The following is an 8,276-nucleotide window of genomic DNA, read 5'->3' on the forward strand; positions in this document are numbered from 1 at the left end:
ATTGAAGCCGAACAGGGAATTCCTCAGATCTCTCTCCCAGAAGAAGGAGGAAAGCTTCCGTGAATACGCACAGAGATGGAGGGGGGCAGCTGCCCGTATTACTCCCGCTCTTGATGAAGAAGAAATGACCCAGACATTCTTAAAGACCTTGAAGAAAGATTATGTTGAGAGAATGATCATTGCTGCCCCGAATAACTTTTCGGAGATGGTCACCATGGGAACCCGTCTGGAGGAAGCCGTCAGGGATGGAATCATTGTGTTCGAGAAAGCTGAATCCTCTGTGAATGCATCGAAGAGGTATGGTAATGGACACCACAAGAAGAAAGAAACGGAAGTAGGGATGGTGTCAGCTGGAGCCGGTCAATCCATGGCTACTGTTGCTCCTATCAATGCAGCCCAAATGCCTCCGTCATACCCATATGTGCCGTATTCTCAGCATCCTTTCTTTCCGCCATTTTATCATCAGTACCCTCTGCCACCGGGTCAACCTCAAGTACCCGTTAATGCAATCGCTCAACAGATGAAACAACAGTTGCCAGTTCAACAACAACAACAAAATCAGCAAGCTAGACCTACTTTCCCTCCGATACCGATGTTGTATGCTGAGTTGCTTCCGACTTTACTCCATAGAGGGCATTGTACAACTAGACAGGGCAAGCCCCCACCTGATCCGTTGCCTCCAAGGTTCAGGTCCGATCTCAAATGTGATTTTCATCAAGGCGCCCTGGGTCATGATGTCGAGGGATGCTACGCTTTGAAGTATATCGTGAAGAAGCTCATTGATCAAGGAAAGCTGACTTTTGAGAATAATGTCCCACATGTCCTCGACAATCCTCTTCCAAATCATGCCGCTGTAAATATGATCGAAGTATGTGAGGAAGCTCCTAGACTTGATGTCCGTAACGTCGCAACTCCTCTGGTGCCTCTACACATCAAGCTGTGCAAAGCTTCTCTGTTTAGCCATGATCATGCCAAGTGCCTAGGATGCCTTCGTAATCCTTTGGGTTGCTGCACTGTTCAAGACGACATCCAAAGCTTGATGAATGATAATTTTTTGACTGTTAGTGATGTCTGCGTGATTGTGCCAGTTTTTCACGATCCGCCTGTCAAGAGTATGCCTTCGAAGGAGAATGCTGAGCCTCTGGTGATAAGGTTGCCCGGACCGGTACCGTATACTTCAGATAGGGCTATCCCGTACAAATATAATGCTACCATAATCGAAAACGGAGTAGAAGTGCCTCTGGTGTCCTTGGCTGTGATGAACAATACCGCCGAAGGAACTTCAGCAGCCCTTAGAAGCGGAAGAGTCCGTCCACCGTTGTTTCAAAAGAAGGCCGCTACGCCTACCATGCCACCCATTGACAAGCCAACCCCGACTGATGTTTCTCCCGTTAACAGAGACGCGAGCCAATCAGGCCGGTCTATAGAGGATTCTAATCTGGACGAGATTTTGAGGTTGATCAAAAGAAGTGATTATAAGATTGTGGATCAGCTGTTGCAAACTCCGTCGAAGATATCCATTTTGTCTCTACTCCTGAGTTCCGCTGCTCACAGAGATACCCTTTTGAAAGTATTGGAGCAGGCTTATGTGGATCATGAAGTAACTGTGGATCACTTTGGTAGCATAGTGGGAAACATTACCGCCTGCAGCAATCTGTGGTTCAGTGAAGATGAATTGCCCGAAGCAGGAAAGCATCATAATCTGGCCTTGCATATCTCCGTGAATTGCAAGTCCGACATGATCTCAAATGTGTTAGTAGACACTGGCTCATCTTTGAACGTGATGCCCAAGTCAACGCTGGATCAGCTGAGTTACCGGGGAACTCCCTTGAGGAGGAGCACTTTTCTGGTCAAAGCCTTTGATGGAACCCGCAAGAGTGTTCTCGGGGAGATAAACTTGCCCATAACTATCGGCCCCGTAACCTTTCTAATCACCTTTCAAGTCATGGATATTAATGCCTCTTACAGCTGTCTCTTAGGGAGACCATGGATACATGACGCGGGGGCGGTGACCACTACCTTGCATCAGAAGTTGAAATTTGCAAAAAGTGGAAAGCTTGTTACCATTCATGGAGAGGAGGCATACCTGGTTAGCCAACTATCATCTTTCTATTGCATAGAGGCAGGGTCTGCAGAGGGGACCGCTTTTCAAGGATTAACTGTCGAAGGTACGGAGCCCAAGAGAGATGGAACTGCCATGGCATCTTTGAAGGATGCACAGAGAGCCGTCCAAGAAGGTCAAGCTGCCGGGTGGGGCAGGTTAATACAGCTTCGTGAGAACAAGCATAAGGAAGGTCTTGGCTTTTCCCCAACTTCAGAAGTTTCCACCGGGGCATTCTATAGTGCTGGGTTTGTCAACGCAATCACAGAAGAAGCAACTGGATTTGGCCCGAGGCCTGTATTTGTTACACCAGGAGGCATTGCGAGAGATTGGGATGCCATTGACATTCCCTCAATCATGCATGTTTCTGAGTAATATACCTTGTTGCTTAAGTATCTTGTTTTTTCAAAATAACAATCATCTCGCTCTGCCCAAAGCGAGAGTGATATTTTCTGTAAGGGCATGTTTGTTTCGGCATTGCCGTTGATTAATAAAAAAAATTGTCGTTTCTTTCACGACTGCCTTTTTTAGTACCTTTTTTTTCTTGGAAATAATGGTAATGCCAGAAAAAACCAAAATATTTGTATTTTCTTATTAATTTCGAAAAATCTGCATAAAAAAAAAAACCTCTTTCTAAAATCATCCAACCATTTTACGCAGATTGAACTATAATAAACCCGTTGGGCACAGTAACCCTGCATTCCCTCCGAATTTTGAGTTCCCAGTGTATGAGGCCGAAGATGAGGAAGGTGATGACATACCATATGAGATCACTCGGTTACTTGAGCAAGAAAAGAAAGCCATTCAGCCTCACCAGGAAGAGATTGAGCTTATCAACATAGGTACCGAGGAGAACAAGCGAGAAGTCAAGATCGGTGCTGCTCTAGAGGAAGGGGTTAAAAAGAAGATCATCCAACTTCTCCGGGAATATCTGGATATTTTTGCATGGTCGTATGAAGATATGCCAGGTCTAGATCCTATGATTGTGGAGCATCGGATCCCCACCAAGCCTGAATATCCTCCCGTCAGGCAGAAATTGAGAAGGACTCATCCAGATATGGCTCTCAAGATTAAGAGCGAGGTTCAAAAACAGATTGATGCGGGTTTCCTCATGACAGTTGAGTACCCTGAATGGGTTGCCAATATTGTACCTGTGCGAAAGAAGGATGGTAAAGTCCGGATGTGTGTTGACTTCAGAGACCTGAACAAAGCCAGTCCAAAAGACAACTTTCCATTACCTCATATTGATGTGCTTGTTGATAATACTGCTCAGTCTAAGGTGTTCTCCTTCATGGATGGTTTCTCCGGTTACAATCAGATCAAAATGTCTCCGGAAGATAGAGAAAAGACGTCTTTTATCACTCCATGGGGTACTTTCTGCTACAAAGTGATGCCGTTCGGCCTAATAAATGCTGGTGCTACCTACCAAAGAGGGATGACTACTCTGTTTCATGACATGATTCACAAAGAAGTCGAAGTATATGTGGATGATATGATTGTGAAGTCAACAGATGAGGAGCAACATGTTGAATACTTGACAAAGATGTTTGAAAGGTTGAGAAAGTACAAGCTTCGATTGAATCCTAACAAATGTACATTCGGCGTCAGATCCGGGAAGTTATTAGGCTTCATTGTCAGCCAAAAGGGCATTGAAGTCGATCCTGATAAAGTCCGGGCCATCCGAGAAATGCCAGCTCCACAGACCGAGAAGCAAGTCAGAGGTTTCCTCGGACGTTTGAATTACATCTCCCGATTCATATCTCACATGACCGCAACCTGCGGGCCGATCTTCAAGCTACTCAGAAAGAATCAGCCTATTGTATGGAATGATGAATGCCAAGAAGCTTTTGATAGCATCAAGAATTACCTGCTGGAACCACTTATCCTTGTCCCACCCGTGGAAGGAAGGCCTTTGATTATGTATTTGGCAGTATTTGATGAGTCCATGGGATGCGTACTTGGTCAACAAGATGAGACTGGAAAGAAAGAACATGCTATCTACTATCTAAGCAAGAAGTTCACCGATTGTGAAACTCGGTATACAATGCTTGAGAAGACTTGTTGTGCTTTGGCCTGGGCCGCTAAACGCCTGCGTCATTATTTGGTGAATCATACAACTTGGTTGATATCCAGAATGGATCCGATAAAGTATATCTTTGAGAAAGCTGCTGTTACTGGGAAGATTGCACGCTGGCAGATGCTTTTGTCTGAATATGATATTGTGTTCAAAACTCAAAAGGCAATCAAAGGTAGCATTCTTGCCGATCATCTTGCTTACCAACCTCTTGATGATTACCAACCAATTGAGTTCGATTTCCCCGATGAAGAGATCATGTATTTAAAATCAAAAGACTGCGAAGAACCGTTGATTGATGAAGGTCCAGATCCCAATAGCAAGTGGGGTTTAGTCTTTGATGGTGCTGTCAATGCTTATGGTAAAAGAATTGGGGCAGTCATTGTATCCCCACAGGGGCATCACATTCCTTTTACCGCCCGAATTCTGTTCGAATGTACCAACAATATGGCTGAGTATGAAGCATGTATCTTTGGGATCGAGGAAGCAATTGACATGAGAATCAAACACCTCGACATCTATGGAGATTCTGCGCTCGTCATCAATCAGATAAAGGGTGAATGGGAGACCCACCATGCTAAGTTGATTCCTTATCGTGACTATGCGAGACGTCTGCTGACATATTTTACAAAGGTTGAGTTGCACCATATTCCTCGTGATGAGAACCAAATGGCTGATGCTCTTGCTACTCTATCTTCCATGTTTCGAGTAAACTATTGGAATGATGTGCCAATAATCAAAGTGCAACGCCTTGAAAGACCTTCACATGTGTTTGCTATTGGGGATGTGATCGATCAGGCTGGCGAAAATGTAGTTGACTATAAACCCTGGTACTACGACATCAAACAGTTCTTGCTGAGCCGTGAGTATCCGCCGGGTGCTTCCAAACAAGATAAGAAGACCCTGAGAAGATTGGCCAGTAGATTCCTGTTAGATGGAGATATTCTGTACAAGAGAAACTATGACATGGTATTGTTAAGATGTGTTGATGAACATGAAGCAGAGCAGTTAATGCATGATGTGCATGACGGTACCTTCGGGACCCATGCTACAGGGCATACTATGTCGAGGAAGTTGTTACGAGCAGGTTACTACTGGATGGCCATGGAGCATGATTGCTACCAGCACGCCAGAAAGTGCCACAAATGTCAAATCTATGCTGATAAGATTCATGTGCCTCCGCACGCTCTCAATGTTATTTCATCCCCATGGCCGTTCTCAATGTGGGGCATCGACATGATTGGAAGAATTGAACCGAAGGCTTCAAATGGTCATCGTTTCATCTTAGTGGCAATTGACTACTTCACCAAGTGGGTTGAAGCAGCATCTTATACCAATGTGACCAAGCAAGTGGTAGCTAAGTTCATCAAGAACAACATCATCTGTCGATATGGTGTTCCCAGCAAGATTATTACCGACAATGGTACCAACCTGAATAACAATGTGGTGCAAGCTCTTTGTGAAGAATTCAAAATTGAGCATCATAACTCTTCTCCTTATAGACCTCAGATGAATGGTGCAGTTGAGGCCGCCAACAAGAATATCAAGAGAATTGTCCAGAAGATGGTAACCACTTACAAGGACTGGCATGAGATGTTACCCTATGCTCTGCATGGCTACCGTACTACCGTGCGCAGTTCAACCGGGGCAACCCCTTTCTCTCTTGTATATGGTATGGAAGCAGTTCTCCCTTTGGAAGTGGAGATCCCATCTCTCCGTGTGATCATGGAAGCAAAGTTATCTGAGGCTGAATGGTGCCAGAGCCGGTATGATCAGTTGAATTTGATTGAGGAAAAACGTATGGATGCCATGGCTCGTGGACAGTCATATCAAGCAAGAATGAAGACTGCTTTTGACAAGAAAGTCCATCCTCGAGAATTCAAGGTAGGGGAACTTGTATTGAAAAGGAGGATAAGCCAGCAACCCGACCCAAGGGGCAAGTGGACGCCTAACTATGAAGGTCCTTATGTTGTCAAGAAGGCCTTCTCCGGTGGTGCTTTAATCCTTACACACATGGATGGTGTAGAACTTCCAAATCCAGTGAATGCCGATATAGTCAAGAAATACTTTGCCTAGAAATATGAAAAGAACAGCGTGGTAGGTCGAAAACCCGAAAGGGCGGCCTAGGCAAAAATGCGCTTCCCGGTGGATCGAAAACCCGAAAGGGCGGTCCAGGCAAAAATAAGGGACAAAAAAATATATATGAAAAGCTCGCTGAGATTGTACACAACTCAGGCAAGAATGAGCGTCTCGATGAGCCGAAAACCCGGAAGGGCGGTTCATGCAAAAATGAGATTGAAACAAAAGGCAAGTAACTATATCTGGCCAACCACCGTCTCCCTTGGGGCATCTGCAGCTGTTAATGACCATCTTCATCAAAAGCTCTTATGCTTGCGAATTCAAAGTTTCTAGGAAATGTCATGATTACTGTGTTCAATGTACCACCAACCAATAAAATTACCATTTTCCAAGCTTTGTGAATCCATGGAGTCACGCCTTCGGCTGACCACCACTCTTATACATCAATTTGAGCTTGTGCTTTTGTTTGAAACTCTATTTTTCTTCTACTTTCAAAGCTATATACAAAACATTTTCTTTCTATTTTGATAATGATAATGCTCGAAGCAAACATCTTGAAAATTGAAAAAGTTTTTTTGAAAAGCAAACCTGAGCAACAGGGTACATTCAAATGAACATGCATGAGCGAGTGTGTGTTGGTGTCTATTTCAATATATGTTACAAGCCGTTTCTCCTCCAGGATAGTCTGTGGTCAATGGCAAGAATGAAAAAACAGAATGAAAATGCATGAAAATGAATAGGCTCGCTAAGTTGAAAACCCGGAAGGGCGGCTTAGGCAAAAAGGAGCACCCCGCTGGATTGACAACCCGAAAGGGCAGTTCAGGCAAAAATGGGGCATTGAAAAGAATTTATTTCCCCGGTGGATCGAAAACCCGAAAGGGCGATCCAAGCAAAAATGGGATGCAAAAAAATGATGAATGAAAATTGAGAAAATAACATGCAAAAAGCATTGACCACAGATGCGACATCCACGATACATCCGACATTATTCCCAGTAGAGTCTCCCAAGATTCTATCCTCAGCAAGTCGCATAGCTACCTGCCCTCAGCCATGGTTCCGATACGTCTCCCAAACGACGTCATCTCCAAAGATGATTTCCAGGAATGTGTAATATAGCACGAGCCACTACGTGCCCAATACTCCAATGTCTTGTCTGTCTCTGCGAAACTGTGTCTACAAATCGCCAACAGTCATGCATTACAAGCATTCATACATGCATAATCATGCATATTACGTGCCCATGCATTTAATGAAATTGTTATATCATTCATGCATGTTGCATTTCCAATGTCAATATCAGTCTCAACTCAATACTCATGTCGGGTTCTCTGTCAAAACCTTGTGAGCCAATAATATTGGTCAATTTCTACCTTTCAAATCAAATCGACGTCAAGTCAATTTCAACCCATATTTTGTCAAAAAAAAAAGTAATCCCCTGTGAATTTGTTTCTGTTCGGTCAAGTGGCTAGTTCAAGTCCAAGAACAGCTTGTACCTATCAATTTGCTTATGTTATCGGTCGAGTGCCCAGCTCAATCCAAGAGCAGCTTGTACCTGTCAATATGTTTCTGTTTGGTCAAGTTACCAGTTCGCATCCAAGAACGACTTGTACCCGTTTACTTTTCAATGTTATCGGTCGAGTTACCAGTTCGAATCCAAGAACAGCTCGTACCTGTCTATGTGTCTTTGATTTTGGTCAAGTAGCTAGTTCAAGTCCAAGAACAGCTTGTACCCGTCTATCTGTTTCTGTTTGCTCAAGTGGCTAGCTCGATCCAAGAGCAGCTTGCGCCTGTCTATTTTGGCTTTGTCTCCGGTGGAGTAACCAGTTCGCATCCAAGAACAAGCTCGCACCTGTCTATTTGCCTTGCTTTCAGTCGAGTGACCAGTTCGAATCCAAGAACAACTCGTACCTGTCTACCTTTTCCATGTCCCCGGTCGAGTGACTAGTTCGAATCAAGAACAACTCGCACCTGTTTGTCTGCTTTTATTCCAGGTCAAGTGCCCAGCTCAATCCAAGAGCAGCT

The sequence above is a fragment of the Medicago truncatula genome, chromosome 5, assembly GCF_003473485.1.
Source record: "Medicago truncatula cultivar Jemalong A17 chromosome 5, MtrunA17r5.0-ANR, whole genome shotgun sequence".
In the NCBI taxonomy this organism is placed as follows: domain Eukaryota; kingdom Viridiplantae; phylum Streptophyta; class Magnoliopsida; order Fabales; family Fabaceae; genus Medicago; species Medicago truncatula.